The sequence below is a fragment of the Leopardus geoffroyi genome, chromosome X, assembly GCF_018350155.1.
Source record: "Leopardus geoffroyi isolate Oge1 chromosome X, O.geoffroyi_Oge1_pat1.0, whole genome shotgun sequence".
Classification (NCBI taxonomy): Eukaryota; Metazoa; Chordata; class Mammalia; order Carnivora; family Felidae; genus Leopardus; species Leopardus geoffroyi.
The window spans coordinates 109,987,978-110,015,760 of record NC_059343.1 but is presented as its reverse complement, the minus strand read 5'-3'; the positions used below and the strand labels follow the sequence as shown (position 1 = coordinate 110,015,760).

Genomic DNA, 27,783 nt, shown 5'->3' with positions numbered 1-27,783 from the left:
AATTGGTCAGGTTAGAGTTAGAATTTATGCACCTATTCTTTGAACCAGGGAAGGGGACATCTCTGCTTAGAAGTTGAAGATTGAAAAAGAAAGAGAGAGAGAGGGGGAGAGTGAGAGAGAGAGAGCAAAAAAGAGTTGGTCCCTCAAAGAGAAGCCAAAGTGCCGTTTGCAGAACAACTGGGAACGTATGTTGTTGGACAGACAAAAGTGACATACAAACTTGATAGTCCACCCAATTTACAGAAGGTCTTCAACTAATATAACGCCACTATACCATACACAAATGAAAATGTACTCATTACTCGTGCCTTCTAAATAGAAAGACAATCCAAACTCATATATCCCAAGTGCACCCAACATTAAGCCCAAGATCCTTCAGTGACTTCCAGTCATCTTGAGCAGGTCTTGATGTAGCTCCCCATGGTTTCACATCTATAGGTAAACTGTACATTTGACCATATCCAAAACAGTCAGTGTCTAATAATAGAGGGAAAACAGGATGAACTAAATAAAACCTCCCACTTGGAAATACAAAACAAAATTGATACAATACATGAAGGTTGCCAATCAATATATTGACTTATGTATCATGTACATAAACAGCAAGAACACCTTGGCAGTAGAGTGACTTCTTGGTCAGCCCAGCTGCATGTCTCAGATTCTCTTCTCTGTGATCATCTCCCTTGTGCATTGTCCCACTTGGCTATTCCTGAAAGGGTCATTAGGGAGGTTTACCCTTCTGGAGACTGCACCATTTCAGAAACCCTCTTCCTGTGGATGTGAGTTCAGTGACATAGGGATTGCCTTAGGGGTTGAAAATCAAAAGCCTTTGGGGTTTTTTGGCCAGGCTTGGCTTTTCTGTAGCAATTCACTTCCTAGGGTATGGCCATCATCCTCATGGCCCAGGATGGCTGACGAAACTCCAGCTATCATATCTAGATTCCAGGCAGTAAGATGAGGAAAGGTGAAGAAAGACATGCCTCCATCATTTCTAAGGAAACTCCTCAGAAGGTCCATGAAACACTGTTGCCTATGTTTCATTGACCAGAACTTAAAGGTATGACCATGCCTAAAAGTAAGGGAGGTTGGGAAATGTAGTCTAGTCTCTTATTGCAAATGGTAGTGTGCCCAGATAAAAATTGGGAATCGGTTACTAAAGAAAGAGAAAAAGAGATATTGCGGTAGGCAACTAGCATTCTGTACTCTAGCACAATAGGCTTTGATTTAAATCATATTTCATGGGGTGGTAGTCAAAGGAAAAGATGTGAACTCATGTTCCTGAATCTTCACACTAGCCTAGATGTTTCTGTCCTTGAGCAATAGGTTACAGGACTCTGCCCAGGCCCCTAGTCCCTCAGTTAAACGACCTCCATCTTGGCTTTTGCATTGAGGTCACAAAAAAATCACCCTAGGGTAAGAGAGACACGGCTAATCTTCTTCTTTCATTTAAGATGCATCTGAGGTATTGGCCCTCCTCTTAATAGGAGTAGGCCCTTGAGGAATACCAGGGGTTTCTGGATTTTCTCAGGCCCCATTCTAATACTCCACTGTGTTTCCTTTTGTATATATTTTTAAGTTTTCTTTTATTTTTTCTATGTGCTCAATGTCTGCACTCTACCCATTTCCCTATTCCTAAAATAACCTTAGTGAGCTATCACTCATAACTAGATCACTGTCAGTGGGTTTTTCCCTTGGTCTGACAGAGAACTGTTAAAGAGAACCTACTTGAGAAAGACGTAGACCATCAGTTGTATCTTCAGCTACGGCTGCCAATTCCTTGCCACTGATTGTACCAGCTTCAGTTTTGAGATACAGAAGCCATTTGTTTTTCGCTCCTGTAAGTCTCCAAATTATGGAACAATTGGCCAATTTAGACTATAGTCCATAAGCAGAAAGCACTTACCTTAGAAATGCTGTATTTCTTGTTATGTTTCCTTGCAGACCTCCTCAGTTCTAGTTTGAGTTAATTCCTCTCTTGCAGAACTTTGATGAAAGCAACAAGAAGTAGTAAATTTCAACATCCTGATTTTTCCCTATAATTTCTTCTAACACTACAGCCATTCCCCTCTACACTTCTTTATTCTCCTTTGTTCAGAACAACTTTCTTTGTTCCTCTGAGCTTTCTGCTGGCCCTAACAATTCTTGGATTAACATATCCTCAGTGTAGTCAAAAACAATGAGACTCAACAGAATGCTTGAGTCCCAAATTCAGATTTCCTAGGGAGAGAATCTTACTGATTCCATTTGGTCAGTTGCCCAGGCATCATTAATCAGCTATGAAGGGAGGGGGGCAGTGATTAGGTACTATGGATATAGAAGTCTCCCCCTGCTATTTTGGACTGTTATTCCCAATGTAGAGATTTTGTTGTCTGGGTAGACAGCTGAAAAGTTGCCTACTACAGATGCAATCATAAATAACGATGATGCAAGATAAATACCACAAGAAAGATAAGAATTAGATGCAATCCCAGCATAAAGGAAAAAGATTTCTTCCAGTGAAGATGCTTCGTGGCAGTAAAGATGGAGGCAGAGATTGGAGTGATATATCTACAAGACAAGGAATGCCCAGGATTACCAACAAACACCAGAAGCTAGATGAGGGACAAAAGAATTCTCCAGTATGGGTTTCAGAGGGAACATGACTTAGAGCCTCCAGAACTGTGAGAGAATAAATTTCTTGTTTTAAACTACTCAGTTTGTGGTGCTTTGTCACTGCAGCCCTAGGAAACTAATATGCACTCTAAAGTGACAGATACCATGCGCTCCAAAGCCTTCCCTTACCTCTGAAGGACATCTTAATTATTAGCTTCGCCAGTACAAACAATGACTTCACATGGGTGAATCCTCACTGCTACTCATTCCATCCCTCTGACCTCTCATTCATTCCCTTTAAGGATCTTTTCCTTGTAACTTATTAGCACAAAATTATCTATAATTTAGTCTTTCTAACATTATAAAGAAAACACCTTACAAAACAACCAAATTACTTTTGGTAATGATGATTTATTGTGTAATTGGTATGAGTGGTACGCCACAAACTTGGGGATGGGAGAACTATCACATTTCTTCATTTCCTTTAAGCCAAATGTATTTCTTTTTTCTTTTTTTTTTTTTTTCAACGTTTATTTATTTTTGGGACAGAGAGAGACAGAGCATGAACGGGGGAGGGGCAGAGAGAGAGGGAGACACAGAATCGGAAACAGGCTCCAGGCTCTGAGCCATCAGCCCATAGCCTGACGCGGGGCTCGAACTCACGGACCGCGAGATCGTGACCTGGCTGAAGTCGGACGCTTAACCGACTGCGCCACCCAGGCGCCCCAAGCCAAATGTATTTCAACTGCACATCTCTGTGCTGCAAGACTGGCAAAAAATTAAATTCCAATCACTTTCTGGGGCTTTCTACACTCCTTAGGATCACACAGATACTCAGGAGCTTTGTGTGGCAAGTGTCAAATAGGGAAAGAATCTCTAATCGTCAGGCCGTCATGCCTTCTCGTCCAAGCCTGCACGGTGTCGTAAAAGCAAGCAGTTGCGCTTCTCCCACGCCTAGGGGAGAGCCACGGCACCTAGAATCGAGCTCCTAAAGTTGACCAAAGATACAGTACCTCCAGGGGTTCTGTCAGGAGGTGGCCCCAGATCTTACTACTCCCCAACTGTCAACTGTCAGTCCTTCCCAAAGCTTGGAGAAATCTCACTCCTTCCTCTGTCTACTCTAAAGTCAACTACTTCCTTCCCCTCCTTTGAGCATAATCCTTACAATATGCTTAGGATTCCAGGTAAGACAGACTCTGGACCCTGCAACGCAACCCACTCTCTCCCCAGGAAAGAAAATATTCCATTCCTTTTTTGGAATACAAGAAAGGGAAAGTAAAGGGAGAATAAACACAGTATCTCAACAAATTACTCTGCCTCACTTATGTACCGGGATAAAATAACACTAAAAGCTTATATTTTTGAGCACTTACTATGTGCCAGACATTGTTTTAAGTGTCCAATGTGTATTAGCTCATTTCAGACTCAAAATTGATCTAGTAGGTGCTGTTATTCTTGTTGTTTTCCGGATGGAGAAACTAAAGCACAGAATTGATGTCACCGGTAGAAGGTCATAGAGCTACTAAGTGGCAGGAATAGTATCCAAACATAGGCAATTTGGCTCCAGAGACTGCTCCCAACTTTATGCTCTACTGTCTTTCAGTGGAACGTATCATCTTCTTATCCATGTAGATATTTTAAATCCAAGTAATTCCTAGATTTGGATTATCAGGGTTCATTCAGAACCTCACTTATAGCTCCTTCTTCCCTACCTCCTCTATATCTATAGGGCCTCTAAGAGCTGGATCTCTCAATAATCCACCACAAGGACACATAACCTTCTTCGTGTCCATTCTATGGATGTTAGCCCTTGCCATCAGTACTTTTTAGTATAAAGCACTATTATAAGGCAGTGTTTCAAGCCAAACAGTCTTAGATAATGGTTGGCTTTGATAATGTGCACATCTCTGGTTCAACCTATCTTGGCTGGAGTTAACTGTATTCCTAGCATTAGTCTCTCTCAATGCATATGGCATAGGCTCTAGTAACTTTATGCAGAAAGAATCCTGGGGCCAATCTCTTCATTAAGGGGCTGTGGGAGTGGTAGTCACTAAGACTGTCCAAGACTACAGGCCAGGGTCATTGCTAAAGAATGAAGATGTGGTAACTCTGGCTGGAGCTTAGCAAGTATTCTAGTGTCATAGGTCAGGCTAGATAATAGGTCAGGCCCTCCTTTCCATGTACCTTAGGCTGGTGAACTGCTGTAATTTTCAGAAAGAACCCTGAGCCAGATAATAGGCTCCGGTGGTGAACAAATGCCTTCTTGCCATTCTTACTCCTTCGCGTGTTAACTATGGCCACATGTAAGAGTTCCTTATAATCAGTAACTCAATAATAAAACCACTAAACACAAATGTAAAAGATGTCTCTGAGTATATACTTGTACCAGTCAGAAGGACTTTAAGTTAGGAAGTCAGAGCTTTTGCCTGAAAATATGAGGACAAGATGAGACACGATCAACACATTCATAGCTTTTCCGGTGCATAAGTGTGATCTACCCAGATGGGTCCCTCAGAGCCATTAGGCGCAGAACTTGAGTTCTATATTTAATTTTACATTTTAACATAAAATATTATGCTTTCTTATCATTGCCCAATCGTAATCATGACATGTTAGATCTGGAATCAGAATCAAAGATAGGACAAGCTCAGAGAAGCCAGATACAATCAATGTTAAACTTATAAAATGGAGGCCAAGCAAAAAAAAAAAAAAAAAAGTTACTATGTTCATTGGACAAGGAGTCCAGACAAGAAAAGTAATCATAGGTGGTTAGTCCGTGGTCCCATTGCTTTGCTGTTCTTTAAGATATAAATTATAGAGATCTAAATATTTATATCTAGTGATTTTTTTCATCTTCCTGCTTAGAATCTTTATTAAGCGTGGACCAGTTCATAAGATCAGTAGAGGATTTCTCAAGTCATGCGTCAGTGAAACTCCTCCTACCTGCCATTATGTCAAATCCTCTATATCCTTTTATGTGCATAAACTTAAGTGGTTGTCAAGGTGAATCAGCCTGCAAATGTCTGGGCTGGAAAAGTGCCTGGCCTCTTTCTATTCTTCATATTTACCATGCTAAGTTTTTTAAATGCTTTCATCCCTGAGAGCTTCTCGGTAACTCTTCTGTTCCTTCTCTTTCACAATCTGAATCATGTATTTCTTTCAAGGCTCAGTTCACTGCCCAACGATAATCATGACATGTTAGATCTGGAAACATCCTCAGAGCTCTCCAGAGCCCACTCACTTGTTTTCTAAATGAGAAAATTGAATCCCAGAGTACGGAAGTGACCTACCTACTAGTTCTGGAACCTAGGTAATCTGATTCCTAACTTGATGCACTTCTTACCCCTGCACACCAACTCAGGAAGCATCAGGCATATTCATTTGCCCAGCTACATTTACAAATATTTGAAAAACAGATATGGAGTCAAAGACAAAAATATTAGCTTTATTGCTGATAAGGCTTGGAAAATGTGGCCTGGATCTGTGGTCACAAGTGGCTTCTAATACCTGTCACTTCCACCTCCTCCATGTCAAACTGGACTAACTTGGAACCAAGACAAAGAACCAAGAAGCCTAGGCCCAAGGCAGTTACCACATGGCAACATCACGGTGGGGGGGAAGGCAGGTCTGAGCCCCACATACTCAACCTTTCTTCCTGATCTCACCAAACATAGAAGTCACCTCTCCTCTTTGATAAAAACAGTGAGTGAGAGGTAGAAAAAATAGCACAAACTCTATTCAATATTTACAAAGAGGTCAAAGTCCCACTTTTAAGGACCAAGGTTGAAGACGTGAGGAGGAGGAAAATGGTTCCCTCTAATGATCTTTTGTTCCCAACAAGTTTGCAAGTGACTCAAATCTGGGGCTCTGTTTTGTCAGTAGATACTGTAAATGAACAACTGCTATTTAAACAGAGGGGGAGGCAAACCATAAGAGACCCTTAAATACAGAGAACAAACTGAGGGTTGATTGGGGGGGCAGGGAAGGGGGGCACTGGGTGTTGTATGTAAGTGATGAAGCACAGGAATCTACCCCCAAAACCAAGAAACCAAGAGCACACTGTACACATTGTATGCTAGGTAACTTGACAATAAATTATATTAAAATCAATAAATCAATAAGTCAATAAATAAGCCCAACATCTTATTCTCCTTCTTGATTTCCCGTTGGGAAATCACAACTCCTCTTAAGTCATTAATGTAGTTGTAGTAGAGTGGATACCCTTACCCCATCCTTCACCCAGTTCCAGAGGTGGATATATGACCTAGACCAGACCAAACGGGCACAGCAGTGGATTTAGAAATGGGCAGGTTAAGACAAACTGTACCAATATGAGTCAAATTGAGACTTTGCTGGAATTATTAGGAAAGAAATGGCACTCTCTTTCTGCTCGGCTTGTTAACGCCTGAGAATGTAAGCCTGGGGTTGCTGATTACCATCTTTGTCATCATGTGGGAAGAATCTGCCTCATAATGTTGCAAACATAGGAAAAAGCAGAGCTGAGACACAGGCAACGACAGAGGGAAAAACACAGAAAGATCCTGATGATATCACTGAGCCCCAGTACCCGATTGTTCCCTAAACCAGATTGACCTCCAGACTTTTTAACTACATGAGCAAATGAAACATTTTTTCCATATAATATTTTAGCAATCTGGAATAAGGTTTCTATCATAACTAAAAAGCTACTGATGAAAACACCTTTTTTCTCTTCTTTTTTAGTTTATTTATTTATTCTGAGAGAAAGAGAGAGAGAGGAGGGGGTGGGGGGGGGAGTCCGAGCAGGGGTGGAGCAGAGAGAGAATACCCAGGAGGCTCTGCACTGTCAGTGAAGAGCCCAAATCAGGGCTTGAATCCATAAACCATGAGATCATGACCTGAGGTGAAATCAAGAGTCGGATGCTTAACTGCCTGAGCATACCCAGGTGCCCCCAAAACATCTTCTCTTTTGACAAGGCTAGATTACTTCCTCTCACTTTTGTGGTTTTCTGATCAACAGTCTTTGCCTATCTCAAGATCCATCAACTTAGCATTGGGATGACACAAATCAGTTCTTTTGACTCTCTTTCTTTACGATTATTTTCAATGCATGCATGTCCCCCTTCCCAGTTAGTCTGTGTTTGCATGCCAGAAATAAGGTTTTACACTTCTTTTTTATTTTCTTTTTTTATTTCCCAAATCTATTGAGACATATTTGACATATAACATCATGTAAGATTAAGGTGTAAAACTTAATACATGTATATGCTGTGAAATGATCACCACAATAAGGTTAGTTATTGTTTCTGTGAGTTCTGTGAGTTACTGTCCCTGTGAGTTGTTTCTTTTAGATTCCAGGTATAAGTTAGATCATATGGTATTTGTCTAGACAAAATGAAAAAGCAACCTATAGAATGGCAGAAAATATTTTCAAGTCATATATCTAATGAGGTATTAATACCCCAAATATATAACAAATTCACACACCTCAATAGAAAAAACAAACACGATTACTCTTCCTTAATCTTTACGCTGCTAGTAACTCAATAGAGCCATTGAGTCAGCCTACTAAGAGCTTTGTAAAGGCCTGAGTGTACCATAGGCATCTGAGATTTCAACTTTAGCCAGCATAACATACGCTGATCCAGTAGGTCTTAATAGTTGTGAAAAAATATTTGTTTTATTTGGTTTTTTTTGTAAACACAAGTATTAGTCTTGCTTCATTTAATGCTTTTGTAGATTCAACATCCAACCAGGGGCGCCTGGGTGGCTCAGTCAATTGAGTGTCCAACTCTTGATTTCAGCTCAAGTCATGATCCCAGGGTCACGTGATCAAGACCCACACCAGGCTCCTAGGTTAATGTGGAGCCTGCTTAAGATGCTCCCTCTCTCCCTCTGCCCCTCTCCCTCACTCTCTCTCTCTCTCATTCTAAAATAAAAATAAAATAAAATAAAATAAAATACTCTATAAAAAAATCTAATGAGTTCGATGAAGGCTTGAGAGAACATATTTCTGTGACTAAATACAGACTGATTTTAATCTTGGTATCCACTAAGGTAAATGCTGTTGCACAAGAATATATACTCTTGTGCATACTCTATTTTTATTTTTTTATTTCTGGTACATCCTCTGTAATAAGTTCTTGGAGTAGAGTAGATATCTCAGACACTTTTCCAAGGGAACAACATTTAGTCTCTGTGTGTGTATGTGTGTGTGTGTGTGTGTGTGTGATATTTAAATTTTGTCCCCCATATCTTGTATTTCATGGCTCACTGTTGAACAAATACTATTCACTTTGTGCCCTTAAAATTACTGTTTATTAATTATTCATACATAATCATTCTATTTTATTGTCATTCAGATTTTTATTCTTACTCTAATGTTTAATTCTTCTTTTCCCTCAATCTTTTCTTCATTTTCATTATCATTGTTTCAGTTTCATCTTGCAGTTTATTTGATTTCTCCTCTAATCCTTCTTCAGTATTTCTTATATAGTCACAATTATCACTTTTTCACAGCTTTAAAAATATTAAACTCTTTTTTTAGTTATAATTGTAGTAAAAAAATCCACATAACATAAAATTTACCATTTTAATTATTATTAAGTGTACAATTCAGTAGCACTAAGTATATTTACATTGTTTTCTACAACCATTCTCGAGAACTTTTTCTTCTTGCAAAAGTGAAACTCTGTACCCATTCAAAACCAACTTCTTCCTAGCCCCTCCTTTCAGCCCCTGGCAACCAGCATTCTATTTTCTCTTTTTACAAATTTGGCTACTCTATTTTTTTAATGTTTATTTATTTTTGAAAGAGAGAGAGAGAGAGAGAGAGAGAGAGACAGAACACGAGAAGGGGAGGGGCAGAGAGACAGGGAGACACAGAAACCAAAGCAGGCTCCAGGCTCTGAGCTGTCAGCACTGAGCCCGATGCAGGGCTTGAACCCACAAACCATGGGATCATGACCTGAGCTGAAGGCGGACACCTAACTGACTGAGCCACCCAGGTGCCCCATGAATTTGACTACTTTTGATATCTCATGTAAGGAAAATCATAAAATATCTGTCTTTTTGTGCCTGGCTGATTTCACCTTGCATAAGGTCCTCAAGGTTGATCTATGTCGTAGCAAGTGTCATAATTTCCTTCCTCTTTAAAGCTGAATAGTATTTCATTGTGTGTATATGCCATATTTTAAAAATCTTCTCTTCTTTCAATATATATTTGGGTTGTTTCCACCTTTAGCTATTGTAAATAATACTGCTACAAACATGGGTATACAAACACTAAGCTTTTGACTAAGTAGATAAAAACTCATAAATGCATAAAATCCATAGAAACAATGATTATACAATGTATTAGTTTCAAAATAAGTGAAAATATTTAAGGTTACACAATTCGAAATTCTAAGCTTAATTGCAAAATCAATTTAGAAAATAAATGGTTAGAAATGCCTAGAATCCTTACCTGTATGTGTCAAAATTTACCAATTAATAGACATGATTTTTCCCATATAATCAAACATCTGCATATTCATTAACTGTTTTTACTATGTGAAAACTATGCCATTTAAACCCTCAGGAAATATGTTTAGGCATTACACATGCACGCATACACACGCACACGCACACACACACAGACACACACACATCCTTGCATAGAGTCAAGTGGGAAAATGGAGGGGCTATTCCCAGTTGGGGACCACTGAACTATTCGAGTAAGCTTCAGTAATTAAACTTGGATTTGGGGTCTAATGGTCATATTCCTGGGAAACTAAGATTAGAGTCATAAAAGAGAGACCAGAGAAAGATTGGTCACAAACCAAGGGAAAAGGGCATCAATGAAGGCATTATCTGAAGACTAGACTAGAATGACAAGAACTATTGTAAAGGAATATGAATCTTCCAGACCAAGAGAAGAGGAAGAGTAATGGAGGTTGAGGTATCAATAATAAAATGAGGTGAATGAAAAGATAGGGTATTTAACAGATAATTATAAAAAGAATTAAAGAGCCATTCTAGAGCTGCAAAATACAATATCTGAAATTAAGAACTCATTGGATGCATTTGAAAGCAGACTTCACACAGCAGAAAATAGTAACCTAGAAGACAAGACTATTGACAGGTAAATAAAATGTTTAAACTGAATTTAAGAAGAAAAGAATGTCAAAATCAAAATAGCACGTAAGAGGGATGGGGTATACAATCAAAGGTCCAACATATACGTAACTGGAGCCCGACAAGGTGAGGAAAGGAAGAATGGGACAGATGCAATATTTGAAGAAATAATGACTGTGAATATTCTAAGCTCAGTGAACTTCAAGTAGAATGAATATGAGAAAAAAACCCACACACTTACATACATTGTAGTCAAGCTGCTCAAGCCAAAGTTAAAGTGCCTAGAGGAAAAGAATATATTATCCCTGGGAGAACATAAGAAAATAGGTAACTTATCATCAGAAACTATGGAAAGAAGAGAACAATGAATGATATCTTTAAAGTGCCAAAAAAAAAAAAAAAAGCCTCCAAGAATATGCAATGGGAAAAAGATAATCCCTTCAACAAATGATGTTGGGAAAATTGGACAGCTACATGCAAAAGAATGGACCTGGACCACTTTCTTACACCACACCCAAAAATAAACTAAAAATTGTAAAACCTGAAATTGCAAAAATCCTAGAAGAAAGCACAGGCAGTAATTTCTCTGACATCGGCCATAGCAATATTTTTCTAGATGTGTCTCCTGAGGCAAAGGACACAAAAACAAAAATAAACTATTGGGACTACATCCAAATAAAAAGCTTCTACACATCAAAGGAAATAATCAACAAAACTAAAAGACAACCTACTAAATGGGAGAAGATATTTGCAAATGACCTCTCTGATAAAGGATTATTATCTAAAATATATAAAGAACTTATATAACTCAACACCAAAGACACCCAAATAATCCAATTAAACAATGGATAGAAAACATGAGCACACATTTCTCCAAAGAAGACATTCAGAGGGCCAAAATACACGTGAAAACATGCTGAACATTGCTCATCATCAGGGAAATGCAAATCAAAACTCCACTGAGATATCATCTCACACCTGTCAGCATAGCTAAAATGAAAAACACAAGAAACAACAAGTGTTGGTGAGGATGTGGAGAAAAGGGAAACCCTTGTGCACTGTTAGTAAGAATGCAAACTGGTGCAGCCACTGTGGAGAACTGTATGGGGTTTCCTCAAAAAGTTAAAAATAGAACTACCCTATGATCCAGTAATTCCACTACTGGGTATTTACCCTAAGAATAAAAAAATATGAATTTGAAAAAAATATATGCACCCCTATCTTTATTGCAGCATTATTTACAATAGTCAAATTATGGACCCAAGTGTCCATCCATAGGTAAATGGATAGAGAAGAGGTGGGATATATCTCTAGTGGAATGTTACTCAGCCATAAAAAAGAATGCAATCTTGCCATTTGCAAAAACATGGATGGATCTAGAGGGTATAGTGCTAAGTGAAATAAGTCATTCGGAGAAAGACAAACTCTATACGATTTCACTCACGTGTGGAATCTAAAAAGCAAAACAGATGAACAAAGAGAAAAAGAGACAAACCAAAAAACAGACTCTTGACTCTAGAGAAAAAACGGATGGTTATCAGAGGGGAGGTGGGGGGGTTGCATGAATAGGTGAAGGGGATTAAGGGTGCGCTTATCGTGATGAGCACTGAGTGTTGAATCACTATATTGTACACCTGAAACTAATATAACACTATGTTACTTATACTGGAATTAAAATTTTTAAAAAGCAACTAAAAAAATAATCAAAGAACCAAAAAGAACGAAACAACCGAGAGTTCTAGACAAAAGAAAAGCTGAAAGAATTTTTTTACGGCAAACAGTAAAAAAAATTACGAGAAAAAGTTCTTGAAAGCTGAAAGGAAATTATTGCAGATACAAATGTAAAAGTGAAAGAACGAATAAACAGGACTAGAAAGGGTCAATATTTTGGTAATTATAAAAGATGATTGAGTATTTAAAAAACAATAATAGTATTTTGTTGGGGTTAAATATACTATGTAATAACTAAAAGGATGGGGGGGATAAATAGATCTGAACTGCTAGAAGTTTCTTTCATTGCTCTGTGGTATGAGAGCACATGGTATGAGAATTGGTAAAAGTACTAATTTAGGGTAGACTGTAAGAAGCTACAGATGCATTTTGGAATTTTTAGGGTGACTTCTAAAAGAATAGTTCAGAAAGGCATAGCAAAAAGGCTAATGGAAGAGATAAAATAGAACAACTAAAAAACACTTCATTAAAACAAGGAAGAAAAGGGAAGAACAAAGAAACAAATAGAGGAGACCTAAAGAGTGCAAGTAGCAAGATGGTAGGCTTCAGGTCAAATATATCAGTAATTATATTAAATATAAATACACTAAACACTCTAATCCAAATAAACTAAGTTATCAGACTGGAGTTTTTAGACACCCCCCGCGGCAACTATTTATTTATATATAGTTTTTAGACCCCCCCCCCGGCAACTGTATATTTACAAGAAACAAGAAACACGCTTTAAATGTAAAGACAGAAATAGATTGAAAGCAAAATTAAAGAAAAAGATATACCATGCAAACACTAACCAAAAGAAGTGTGACTGGGTTTTTTTTTGGTTTTTGGTTTTTTTTTTGTTTTTTTTTTTTTGGTTTTTCTTTTAATGTTTATTTACTTTTGAGAGAGGCAGAATGCCATCAGGGGAGAGGCAGAGAGAGAGGGGGGCACACAGTCTCCAAAGCAGGCTCCAGTCTCTGAGCTGTCAGCACAGAGCCTGAGGTGACGCTCAAACCCACAAACCATGAGATCATGACCTGAGCGGAAGTCAGATGCTTGACTGAGCCACCAGTCATCCTGAAGTGTGATTGTTTTAACATCAGACAAAATATACTTTAGGGAAAGAATTATTATGCAAGGTAAGAAGTAACATTTCATTGTTCTAAAAGTCTCAACTCAATAGGAAGATATAATAATTCTAAATATATGTGAACATAATAACATAACATTTATATATGTATGTATGTATGTATGTATGTATGTCTTTAGACCGCTGCTGGTGAATGTGTAATTTGAATCAACTGGCTAGTAACCAAAACTAAAGATAATACTGAATCTTAGTCCTTAAATGTGGACCAACTCTCATTTAAAGATTTCTGTCTCAGGGCCCCTGGGTGGCTCAGTCAGTTAAGCATCTGACTTAGGCTCAGGTCATGATCTCCCAGTTTGTGGGTTTGAGCCCCGCATCGGGCTCTGTGCTGACAGCTCAGAGCCTGCATCAGATCCTGTCTGCCTCTCTCTCTGCCCTCCTTCATTCCTGCAGTCTCTCTCAATCTTTCTCTCTCTCTCAAAAATAAATAAACATTAAAAAGATTTCTGTCTTTTTGAAACAAGAGTCTCCATCTCTGACAAATGGGCTGCAGTAGAGATAGGAATAATTTATTCCTTGCTCCTAGTGTATTCCAATGAATGGTTCTTTGCAATACAGGTGATTATTAAATTGTTTCAGGGAGGGAATATAGGCCAGTGTTGGGGATGGAGCTAAGGAATCAAGTATTTCTCAATTCTCAGGCCCACCTGGTCCCAGTCTGGTTTACCAGTATTTCCAGACTCCGTATTTTTTTTTCTCTCTCTCTAACTTTAACATAGGAAATAGATTTAAACATTTACCGTGGCTCTCAACCATCTAAAATTTTTGGCAGCAGGAAGATATGTCATCATTTAAGAAAATTTGGTGCTCTTTCCTTTCTGCTTACATATGGGCCAGTGTGGATCAAAGCTCCTATCCATGCAGATACTTACTGAAAGCTACAAAAAGTAGCAACCACTTCAGCATCTTGATGTTTTCCAAGATTCAGACCGATAGTTACATGGACTGATCTACACGATGCAATAAAACCAGCTTAACCAGATGGTTTGCAAATTTATAATAAAGATTACCATTTTCCCAGTTGGAGATGAACGGATCCTCCTGCCCACCTTCGTATTTCAATGCAGCAAATTTCATATTGTTGGTCTGTCACTTTCTACATGCCAGTTCTGTTTCCAAGTTTGATTTAATCAGGACTCTTTCAGATAAAGGCAACAGAAACCAATGTCAAAATGGTTTAAGCAGCAAAGAGATGTATTGGCTCACATAAGTGGAAAGTCCAAGGGCAGACCTGGCAGAGCCAGATCCAGGGGCTCAACAATGACATCTGGCTTCTTTTTTCGTGTCTTAGCCTGTGTGTCTCTACGTGCTGCTTATTTCTTTGTCGAGTGTCTCAGTTTGGCAGGAGAGATGGCTGCTGGCAGTTCTCTGGCTATATTTTTTACATCCCCAATTAAAAAGGTAAATAGACCTTTCTCCCTCTCACCCAGAATATTCCTAGAAAATCTCAAGAAAGGATTCCAATTGGCTTGTCTTGGTTCATGAGATGTTCTCTGTACAAATCGCTGTGTCTAAGGGAAGTCTAGTATAAAGATTGGCCTAGTCTAGCTACCATTCCCCTTTCTGTGTCCATGGGAGAAATGTGGCATTTGTGCAAACAACCTATATAAGGCAGTGAGGAAGAAACAGCTCCTAAAACAAAGTGTTGCCGGGCCATCAAAGAAGTGTCGTGTTCAGACCGACCTTGACCTAACAATACATGTTTGCCGTAAAAAAAAAAAAAAAAAGCACAAAAACACAATTTACAGAAATGCAGTGTAACGTTTTGGTGAAAAGCTTATCTCTAAAATCAGATAGATCTGGGCTTGAAACATGACTCAAACATATTTTAATTTTGTGATCTTGAGTAAAATACTTAACTTTTGGGGGGTGCCTGAGTGGCTCAGTTGGTTAAGTGTCTGACACTTGATTTCGGCTCAGGTCATGGTGTCACGGACTGTGGGATTGAGCCTGGATTAGGCTCCATGCTGTCAGCTGACAGCATGGAGCCTGCTTGGGACGCTCTCTTTCCCTCTCTCTGCCCCTGCCCCACTTATGCTCTCTTTCTTTCTCAAAAATAAATAAATAAACTTAAAAAAATAAAATAAAATATTGTATTTAAGTTTTTTGAACCTCAGTTTCTTCACCTCTAAATTGGGGCCAACAAGAATACTGACTTCATGGGTTATTCATGAGAATTAAGTGTGATAATGCATGAAAGTGTTAAGAACACTGCATTTTTATTAAAAAAAAAACACATACGGTAAATGTAGATATATAAAAATAAAGGCATATAGTAAGTCCCTAATCAATGTTGGTTAAAATCGTTCATAATATAGAATGTCCAGGTAATCACCATTTTGATATTCTGGTCCCAACTTCAGTCTGGAGTATATTCACTGCATTTTATCCTATATTTAAGTTGACACGCATTTCTTTTGTTCATGGAGTAATCCTAAGATAACATCGGATATGTTTTCTTGAAACTTGATTTTTTTAAAAATCTGCAACTCCCCATTCCTTTATATAACAATAGAGAATATGTCCCGGCTCCTATGTGAGGCAATCCCTATTTCTGTCTTTATATTCGCACCATTCCTGCCTTCTAGGAAAATGTATTTCATCAACAATCCATTCCATCCTCTATAAAGTCAGTTTCTTTCACTGTCACTTTCCACATCAATATTTGTGCCTCATCAAGTACCTTCCTAATTTAAAAATCCTTCCCTACACCCTAAAACCCTTTCCAGATACCCACTTGTCTCTCTCCTCCAATTCATAAATCAATTTCTCTAAAAAGTTGTCTAAATTTATACTATTCATGGGCACCTGGGTGGCTCAGTTGGTTAAGTATCCGACTCTTGATTTCAGCTCAGATCATGATCCCAGGGTCATGGGTTTGAGCCCCACATTGGACTCTGTACTAAACGTGAAGTTTGCTTGGGTTTCTTTCTCTCCCTGTGCCCACACCCCCATCTTACTCAAATAAAATTAAAAAAAAATTTTTTTTTAATTTTTTCTATTCATTTCCTCATTCTTCAACTCACTCTAGTCGGTCCTCCACCAATCCAACAAGACAGCCCTTATGAAAGTCATCGGTGACCTCTGTGTCACCAACTCCAATGGACACTACTATTCTCCTCCTATTTGATTGCTCAGCATCATTTGACCCTATTGAACTTTTTTCCTTAAAAAACACTCTGTTGGCTTCCCTAATACTGCATTCTGCTGCTTTTCCTTCTATCACTCTGCTCCATGCTTCACAGTCTGCTCGGCAGGTCCATGCACTTCTTTCTAGGCCTTCAATGTTGGAGTCCCTTAAGGTTCTGTCCCAGTATTTCTTCCCCAGTACCCTCCACACTCACTCCCTAGGTGACCTAATCCACATCCATACCTTGAACTATATCTAAGTACCAATGACTCCCAAGTTAAATCTCTAGTCTAGATCTTGCCTGTAAGATCCACTTGATATATCCAATTTGATACCCCAAAGACCCTTTAACTAAACACCTCTATAAATCTAATCTTCCTTCAGTGTTAACTATCATCCACCTAGTTCCTAGAGCCAAAATAAAAGCTAAGTGTTATCCTTGACTCTTCCCTGTCCTTCATCCTCTCCCACTGAATACATGACAAATTCCAGTTAACTTACCACTAAAGATTACTAAAATCCATCCAATTCTCTCCATGCCATCTGCCACCAGCCTACTTTACCTGAAGTAGTATCTGGCCTTTCTGAATGTTCTCTGGCTCCCCTATAGTACATACTCTGAACTGTAGCCAGAGTCTGCTTTTCAAAAAGCAAATCTGATCATATCACTCATTTTTCAAATAATACTTCAGTGGCTTGATATTGCTCCTAAGATAAAAACCAAAGTCTGTGATGTGGCTGCATAGCTTCTCATGGTTTGTCCTCTGCCACCCTCCTCAGGCTCATCTCTTGTCATTTGCTATCTTATCATCAGAAGCTATTCCCACCCATGGGCTTCCCCCTCCAAAAGGGCTTGCGATGATTCCCAGTGTTCTTCTCTGCTAGTCTTTCATTTATTTAACTCTTTCTCAACAGTCAGACCATAGAGTAAGTGCCAATTACCTGACCCAATCTACTTTTCCTCTAGTCTACGTAAGGTGTTTTTGTTGTATGCTCTCAATTTTTATTCAAATTGATTTTCCATTGAGTACCTAGTTGAATCAACTCTTATATCTTACTGAGTTCTCTTTCTTTCTTTCTTTTTTTTTTTTTTTTTGGTCTATGTTCTCTGGGTTTGTATATCTGATTCAAGGTGTTTTTTTTCATATATTGCAAAGCTTTCTCAAGGATATATAAAATTCAGTTTGGAGTATTGTTTTTAATTTTATTTAACTTTGTGGCTTTTGGCGGAGATAATTTTCACCACCAGAAATCCTTTGATTCTCATTTTCTGATTTGTTTTGCAGTAGTTTTGCACGCACGCGATCTGCTTTTTTGAATTTCCGTTAATTTCATGGACAGGATTCCTAGTTAGAGAGCGCTCTTCTGCCCGTTCTACACTTTTCTGTGAAGATTCTTTTCCATGTGGTGGTATTGGTGCAAGGGAGAGACGAAGGGGTTGGTGTCTTGTTTTCCTTTCTTTACTGCAGCGTCCTTAATTTCCCTTCTTATCGTCCTCTCTCCCCACACAGCTTCACCTCTACAAGGTACTGACACCTCTCTGTCTCCCTCTGAATCTCCCACGGAAGGGTAGGAGGCTGCCCCTGCGGGTCCCCCACTCTTGTGAGCCACTTCTTGCAGTCAGTGCTGTGAACTGCCAGGTCCCTACCTGTGCTCAACATTTTGTCATTTAATATTGAATGTTCACATTCAGGGCTGATTTTATCTGTGCCTCATCTAACTCTTCTGGTCACATCAACTCTTTTGCAAGGAGCTTCTTAAACCTTCCCGTTTTCTGTACCCACAGGCTTGCGGCAGCAAGTGGGCAGAGAGAACTCTGTTGGAATTATTTTTTTTCTCCTGAAGGGTAATTTTAAGGTTACAGTGTTCTCTGTCTCCTAGATACGCTGAACGCATGGGTTATGTATGTTTTTATATGTTCTCGTTGTGGATTTTATGGGTTTTTGAGAGGACAGCATGGAGGAGATTCAAAATTAGGCAGTCATCATTGTTCTCTAAATCTGTTTTTCTTGCTTTTAAAAAATAGTTTAATCACATATGTGTGCCTCCCCATAGGTTATTTTGCTATCTTTTGCTTACATGGAGCTTTATAAAAATGTAGTCATACTATATATTCATCCATGTTGTCGTATAGGTATAGATCATTCATTTTTACTGCTATATAGTATTCCATTATATGACTTTTTATTATACATACTGCTATTGATGGCAATATAGATTATTTCTCATTTTTGTTCCTACAATCAGTGCTACTATAAACATTCCTGTACATATCTCCTGATATACATGTACAAGAGTTTGTCTAGTGCTGCACCGTCCAATATTGTAGGTACTAACTACACTTAGCTACTGTGCATCTGAAATGGACAGGTAAGAATTGAAATATGTTGTAAGTGTAAAATATACCCTGGATTTCAGAGAGTTACCACCAAAAAAAGATGTAAAATGTCTCACTGATATTTTTTTTTATATTGATTACATATGGAAAAGCACTGGTTACATTGTGTAAGTTAAATATATTATTAAATTACTATCACCTGTTTGTTTTTTACTCTTTTGGGGAGACAGAGTGTGCAGGAGAGGGGCAGACAGAGAGGGAGAGAAAGAATCCCAAGTAGGCTCTATGCCCAGCAGGGAGCCCAACATGGGGCTGGGTCTCACAACCATGAGATCATGACCTGAGCAAAAAACAAGAGTCAGGGGGCGCCTGGGTGGCGCAGTCGGTTGAGCGTCCGACTTCAGCCAGGTCACGATCTCGCGGTCCGTGAGTTCGAGCCCCGCGTCGGGCTCTGGGCTGATGGCTCGGAGCCTGGAGCCTGTTTCCGATTCTGTGTCTCCCTCTCTCTCTGCCCCTCCCCCGTTCATGCTCTGTCTCTCTCTGTCCCAAAAATAAATAAACGTTGAAAAAAATTTAAAAAAAAAAAAAAAAGAAAAAGAAAAAAAAAAAAAAAAACAAGAGTCAGATGCTCAACAAAGTGAGCCACCCAGAACCCCCTTTTTTTTTTTTTTTACTTTTTAAGGTAGCTTCAAGAACATTAAAAATCACATATTTGGCCTGCATTTGTGTATCATGCTAGATTTCTATCGCAATGTGCTGCTCTAGGGTAAAAACTAAGGAATAGAATTTCTGGGTAGCAGATGATGTGAGTCCTCACCTTCAGTGATAAAGCCAAATTATTTTTCAATGAGATTGTACCAACTTATACCATCAGCTGGACTGCACAAGCGTTCCTATTGGCCCACATCCTCTCCAATACTTGGGACTGTCAGTTTAATCACTGCCAATCAAACAATGGTAAAATGGCACCTTATTGAGGCCTTGCTTTTCATTTTTCAGATTACTAATGAGATAGAATGAATTTTCAAATTTTTAAATTGCCATCCATGTTTCTGCTAATATGAAATGCCTAATTTTGTCTTCCTCACCTCTCCCTTCCTGATATTGTCCACTACCTTTTTTGTGTGATTTTCTTCCTGATTTGTAGAACTTCATGTAGTAAACATGTTGCAAATATCTTCTCCCTATTTATGGTTTGTCTTTTCACTTTCTTTATGGCATATTTTTATAAACAAAAAGTCTTCATTTTAGTGTAGTTGAATTCATCAAACTTTGTTCTTAGGATTAGTAGTTTATTTTGGTCTTGAGTGTAACCTAGCCTGAGATCATAAAGATATTCACCTATAGTGTCTTCTGAAAGTGTGAGAACATAAACATGAAATTCACAGACATGTAATAGATCTCCACTGATTTAAATTTTCCTTAGTATCTTTAAATGCAGGTTCAGAAATTTCATCGTGGAAATCTTGCACATCTTTTATTATACATATTTCTAAGTATCTTAGTAGCTTCTTGACCATTATAAATGGTATCTTCTAAAAAATTATGCTTTCTGTTTGTTGCTAGACTATATAAATACAGCTAAGATTTACATGTTAGGTCATATTGTGAGCCATGTTTGCAAACTCTTATTATTATTTCTAATAATTTTCACATTGATTTTTTTCTCATTTTCTGAAAAAAAAATCCTATGAATTTCAAATAAAAACAGTTTTGTTTTATACTTTTTACTTTGTTTCACATTTCACCCCTTAATCCGTATGGACTTTATTTAGCTGTTGGGTTCCAAAAAATGGTTTTATTTCATTCTCCATATGGATAACCAATTCACTAATTTAAACAACAAAATCTTCCTTAGCCAATGATTTCAGTGCCTCTGTCAGATACCAAGATCCAATTTATACATGATTCTGTTTTGGGGCTCTCTATTATTTTATACTGATCATATTATTTTCCTTCTCTAAATTTTTGTCATTTCTTGCAAGGTAGTTCTCTGCAACAGATTCCCTCAATTTTTGTTTGTCCAAGGAAGTATTTATTTCTCCTTCACTTTTTTTTATGTTTATTTATTTCTGAGACAGAGAGAGACAGAGCATGAGTGGGGGAGGGGCAGAGAGAGAGGGAGACACAGAATCAGAAGCAGGCTCCAGACTCTGAGCCGTCAGCACAGAGCCTGACTCGGGGCTCGAACTCACAAACCGTGAGATCATGACCTGAGCCAAAGTCGGTCGCTCAACCGACTGAGCCACCCAGGCGCCCCCTCCTTCACTTTTGAAGTATAATTTCACAGGGCACAGAATCTAGATTGGTGGGGTTTTTTCTCCCAATACTTTTAATGTTGCATTCCCCTCTTCTTGCTTGCGGGGTTTCTGAGAAGTCGGATAAAATTCATATCTTTGGTCTTTGATAAGTGAAGTGGTTTTATCCTCTGACTTCTTTCATGATTTTTTCTTTATCTTTGATTTTCTAGAGTTTGAAAATAACACACTCAGGTGTCTCTTTTTAGGCATCTATCCTGCTTATTGTTTTGTAAGCTTCCTTGATCTGTAGTTTGGTGTCTGACATTAATTTGGGAAATCTGCAGTCATTATGTTTCAAGTATTTCTTCCATTCCCTTCTCTCTTTGCCTTCTGGCATTGCCATTCTGCATGTTACACCTTTTGTAGTTGTCCTTCAGTCCTTGGATATTCTGTTGGTTTTTTTTTTAAGTCTGTTGTCTTTGATTTTCAATTTCAGAAGTTTCCTCTGAGATACCCTCAAGCTCAAAGATTCTTCCCTCAGCCATGTCCTCTACTTATAAGCCCATCAAAGGCATTCTTGATTTCTTTTATCATTTTTTTATATCTAGCATTTCTTTTGGTTCTTTCCTAGAATTTCCATCTCTTTGTTTACATTGCCCATCTGTTCTTGCATGCTGTCTACCTTATCTATTAGCGTCTTTAGCATATTATTCACTGTCATTTTAAATTCTTCATCTGGGGGCGCCTGGGTGGCTCAGTCACTTAAGCATCTGATTATTGGTTTCGGCTCAGGTCATGATCTCATGGTGGTGAGACGAGCCCCGCGTCGGGCTCTGCACTGGGCATAGAGCCTACTTCAGATTCTCTCTCCGTTCTCCCCAAGAAAAGAATAAGTTTCTCATCTGATAATTCCAACATCGTTGTCCTTTCTGGTTCTGATGCTTGCTCTGTCACTACGAATAGTGCTATTTTGCCTATTGGTGTGCCTTGTAATTTTTTTTTGTATTCATGTATGATGTATTGGGTAAAAAGAACTGTAGTAAATAAGCTTTTAGTAATACTGTGATGAGGAGAGAGGGGAAGGGAAGCATTCTTGAGTCCTATGATTACTTCTCAGTCTTTTAGGGAGCCTGTCCTCATGACTGTGAACTCCACAAATGCTCCTCAGTACCTTGCGCCACCTAGGTGGAACGGGTTCCCTAGGGGCGACTGCAGCTGAATTTCCATTTACCCAGATCAGCAAGGCTCTGATAATATGCCAGCAGGTTAGGCTCTTGTTAACTAGTTCCCCTGAGGGCAGGGCTTGTTAAGAAAAAAAGAATGTCTGGCATATTTCAAAATGTTTTTTTTTCCTCTGCCCCTGCCAGAAGCACATAGAAATTTTTGTCCAATATTTACTATGGGAACTTGGTTGAGCTCTTGGATGTAAAACTCACAAGAGCATGGGGCCCCCTCAATGACTCGGGCCCCCTGGAGTTTTGAATTATCAGACTTGTCTACACTGAGCTTCTAACAGTTTGTCCATTGCAGTTCAGATTTTCCTACCCTGGCACTGGTTCCCACAGTAGTTTCCACTCGTGAATCTGCTGTAGTAAGCCACAATTCCTTATTTTGCCTTTTTGTCTCTTCAATCTTGGGGGCGGCTATTTGTCCTGTGTCCTTATCTCTCTTCTGGATCTAAGAAGAGTTGACTTGTCCATCTGGTTAGCTTTTTACCTGTTGTTAGGATGGAGTGCTAACTTCCAAGTTCCCTACACAGGGAACCAGAAGCCAAAAGACTGGCATGGATTTATTTGGTTTTAATACGGAGTTGTGAGAATTGTTTATATATTCTGCATACAAGTCTTACCAGATATGTAATTTGCAAATATTTTCTCTCATTCTGTGGGTTTGCTTTCACTTTATTGATAGATAGTATCATTTGAAGCATAAAAGTTCTTAATTTTGATGAAGTCCACTTTAGCTACTTCTTTCTTTTGACATTGTGCTTTTTGTGTCATCTCCGAGAAGCTATTGCCTACCCAGAGGTCACAAAGATTTTTTTCTATATCTTCACTGAAGGGTTTTATAATGTTAGCTCTTACATTTAAGTCATTGACCTATCCTTTTCCTTTCAACCTATTTGTGCCTTTGGATTTAGTGTGTGTGTGTGTGCGTGTGTGTTTTGTGGACAGCATATCATTGAATTGTGTGTTTTTTACTCCATTCTACTAGTTTCTACCTTTTGTTGGGCATGCTTAGTCGATTACATTTAATGTAATTATTGATAAGGAAGGCATTATGTCTGCCATTTTGCTGTTTGTTTTCTATGTTTTTTTTTTCTTTCTCTATTCTTCCATTACTGCCTTTTCAAAGCCATCTAGATATGAAAACAAGTTCTTAATTGATATATTTTTTAAAGATTATGTATTTATTTATTTATTTTGAGAGAGAGAGAGGGACAGCACTAGCAGGGAATGAGCAGAGAGAGGGGGAGAGAGAATCCCAAGCAGCCTCCATGCTATGTGGAGGCTTGATCCCATGAACAATGAGAGCATGACCTGAGCTGAAACCAAGACTCAAGCGCTTAACCCACTGAGCCACCCATGTACCCCAGAATTGCTATATATTTTGAGTCAAGTTGACCTTTATTCTGCAGTTACCCTTTCTATCAATAATAATGCTTTCTGTTTTAATCTTTTTTTATTTTTTAGTAATATTGTTATCCCAGTTTTCTTTTTGTCCAATGTTTTGTCTGGTCCATCTTTTTTTCTCCTGGTGTACTTTTTCATAATCTGTTATTTCAGCCCTTCCTGGAGGCATTTACTTATTTGGATTTATCTCTATCATTTTACTGGTTTATCTCTGTTCAAACGTCTTTTTCTATACCTCCTTCTAATTATCTAATTATCTCTCTCCCCTGATTACAGTTCTTGTATTTTATTCTTTTCATATTCCATTCTCTTTTCCTGTAACAGTTTGTAATTTGTACATCAGATAACATTCTCTAAGTGGTTATCATTAAAATTTTGTTTCTTAACATAGCCTAAAGTTGAAAATAATACTTTATGGGACACCTGGCTGGCTCTTGATATTGGGGTTGTGAGCTCAAGCCCCATGTTGGGTAGAGACACTTAAAAAAATAAAATCTTAAATGACAATACTTCAGTCTCTCTACCAAACAAAACATGGATGTTAGTACATTCTAACACCAAGCAACCCTCTTCCCATCCCTGCCAACTGCAGTAACAACTTACATGCCATTTGATCCAATATTTTTGTCCTTTTTATATTCCAATAAATTAGACATGATTAATATTCTATACATAAAATGTTTACTTAGATTGATAGGCATGCTTACCATCTACTCTGTTCAACATTCCTTCCTTTTCCAAAAACAACTTTTTAAAGTATAACTGAATGGGGCATCTGGGTGGCTCAGTCAGTTAAGCATCCAACTCTTGTTTTCAGCTCAGGTCATGATCTCTCAGTTCATGAGTTCCAGCCCCGTATGAGGCTCTGCACTGATAGTGCAGAGCCTGCTTGGGATTCTCTCTCTCCCTCTCTCTCTCTGCCCCTCCCCCACTCGCTCTTGCTGTCTATCTCCCTCTCTCTCCTCTCCCCTCCACTGCTTGTGCTCACACACTCTTTCTCTCTCTTAAAGTAAATAAATAAACTTAAAAAATTAAAATGTACACATTGAAAATATATAGTTCAATGAGTTTTGACACATCTGGACAGCCACTATTGATGATGCAGCCATGTGCCCATCTTCCTGCCACCCGCTGTGGCAGATGCAGTCAGCAGCTAGTGGGTCATGTTGAAGAGACCTGGAGAGGACATGCTCCCTTCTAAATAAGGAGGCTACCACTTTAGTCAACTGTTGCCATAAGGGCCCAGTGCTGTCAGTTCTTTGGATTTTTCATGAGATGCTGGAAATCCGGATATTATGAAGAATATTCTGCTTTTTAATTGCTGGCAATGGAATCAAGTGTCTTAAAACACTGAGCAGGCCAACAGAAACTTTTTCTGCAGGTAGTATCTTCTCCTTTGAATCACTGTTCTTCTGCTTCACCAGAGATAAGAAGCCTGTATAGTAGGTCGGGGTTAGCTTCCTCTCAACTTCGGTGTGAGCTCCATCTGCAGGATGAAAATGGGGGCCTCACAACCTCTTTCAGTTAAAACCAAACTACCTATGGAAGAAGAGGGATGAGAAGAGGGACAAAGTAACTGAGACCATCATGGAAACACTCAACAGGGCCTTCTCTACAGGGGGATAGAAGATGAAAACATCACATGGCAGAGGTGAGCCCTGACAAGGGCCCTTCGGCTCTCAGAGTTAAAGAGACAGATATCACTTTGAGGTGTTTGGCTGCAAGTAATGGTTTTCTCCTTCTCCTCTTACAAGGAGTTTGGTGGATGGCAACCCAGGGTTGGTTTAGTTGCTCGAGATCAGCCGTGTCTCCAATCTTCCTTTTGTGCCATTCTTGCTGTTTGTCTTATTTTCCCTCCGGGTTTAAGATAGCTATCGTAGCTCCAGGCACTGCGTCAATTTTCCCAACAAAGAAAAGGGGGAAAGAGCAAAGGCAAAAATGTGCATGATAGCTGAGTTTTTATCTTCTTAGAAAGAAAACAGCTTTCTTAGTAGCCTTATCTATTAGACTTCTGTTAAATGCGGCCACCTAAGCTGCAGGGGAGGTTGCCCTGAATAAAAAGTTCTGTTGAGAAAAAGGAAGAAAGGAATACTGAGCAGACATTAATTACCCCAATATACAGGGCAAGTAATTCTTGGGCAAACATCCTGTTATATTGTTCTTATGATAATGCTTGTTATCTATTGGCTGGCTGCATCAGCAATCAGAATTCACCCCTGGTGTTTCAGAAACCATATGTGTCTGGGAGAGGCCAAAATTGCAGAAAAGCATGACATCCACATCTCTCTGGCCCTCAGGAAATTAGGCTGAGATGATAAATATCCCTTTGCTTCTCTTGAGCCTGAACTCAGTGGCCCTTATAAAGAGATGGTAAAATAATCAGGGTACAGGATCAGCACATAGAGTGAAGTTGACCTTGCCATAATTGTCTTTTGCCATATTTCTAACCTAGGATTTTAGTCCCTTAGGCTTGGCACTGTGAACCAGAAGTGGAACATGTGAGTCACAGTCTGTGGCTATCTTGAATTCAGGGAGTGATTATGGTCTCAAATTCAAGACTGACAGAGTGGCTAATGATTTGGATTAGGAAAATTTTTTAACTTACCAAAAACACTATCAACTTTGAAACATCAACTGCCTCCTAGGCAGTGTAGAGCACACCTATTAACTAGTTTTACCAGGGCTATCTGTACCATGGGTTAAAAAACAAACACATAAAAACAGAAAGAACGGGAAGGATGAACCCCAAAGTGAGCCATTGTCTTGGTTCGCTTCTACTGCCTGTTCAGTACTATTTGGCATTTAGAAATCTGTTTCAATCGTTCCTTTCTTCCACTATTTTATCATTGACTGATTCATTCAGCAAATATTTGAGTAGCTACTTATGCCAAAGAGCTGGGTTCACAGCAGATGTTGAGATTAAAGGAATGCTCTCAAGGCCATCATTTAAAAGAGGAGATCTTGGGTAAATGTGAAAACTTTAGAGGGACCGTAAAAGTGGCACAGGGCAGAGTCTACAGCAAGGCTGTTATTGGTCCTGATTTGAAACCTACATTAGTAACTTGAGGATATTAGGGACAGCCAAATGGACTCTGATTTACAATCTATTCCCTGGAACAGATAGGGAAGGGGATTTAAACACTGAAGAGCAATTGACAAAAATACTTTCCAACAAGACCTCTGGAAGGAAGATGGAATGGTGTCCTTAGAAGTCAGATCACTCACCATGAGGTTGGGAAGTCAGAACATTCTATATTATGGTCCCAAATCAGGATGGAGGGAATATTCTCGGGGCAGCATGGTTAGGTGCGACTAAAATGTCCCCACAAACAGTTCATGGTAAACTGCTCCAATGTTCCTCAGTGAAGACCACAAACTTGAGAGGTACTCTTGGGAGTGAAGGGAGCATAAAAGTTGTAGTATCTCGAATCCTAGACAATCCATATTTGATGAAGAAATCTGAAATCCCTGCGGGACAGTAATTGTCCTCTGACATTGAGAGCAGTGAAATAGATCCCGGGAAGTAGAACTGCAAAGGTGGTGACCAGCAGAGGAAGAGCAACACTACAGAGAGAAACGGTTCGTGCCAAGAAAGAGCCCCGTGGGTTAGAAGGGAAAATGAGGGGCCTGCGATGTAGTTTATTAACCAAAATCAGTGGGGATCAGAGAAAAATATCACTGAGCTTATCTTAAAGCCTTTGACTGTTCCTAAACCTAGACTGCCATGGAGAAGCATGTCTTTTCTATACTGATGAATTTCACTTGAGTCTCTACACAAAGTCACATCATTCACACATCTACAGATTCTTTTCTTGGCATACAACATTTGAAAAATTGTTAATACTCCAATCCACTCCTCCCTTTGGGTTTCAGTATTTGTGAGCCAGGTTTAATAA

At 38.9% G+C, this 27,783-nt stretch overlaps 1 long non-coding RNA gene across 2 annotated transcripts in view; it reads right to left on the bottom strand.

The window, feature by feature from the left end:
* Positions 1-382: 382 nt before the first annotated feature.
* LOC123595143 overlaps positions 383-27,783 on the bottom strand; it is a 68,078-nt gene continuing 40,677 nt past the window's right edge. For both annotated transcript variants that reach the window (XR_006711049.1, XR_006711050.1), the window contains 2 exons: positions 1,904-1,983; positions 383-477 (listed from right to left, as the gene is read on the bottom strand). This is a non-coding gene — a long non-coding RNA (uncharacterized LOC123595143). The remainder of the gene's footprint in view (positions 478-1,903; positions 1,984-27,783) is intronic.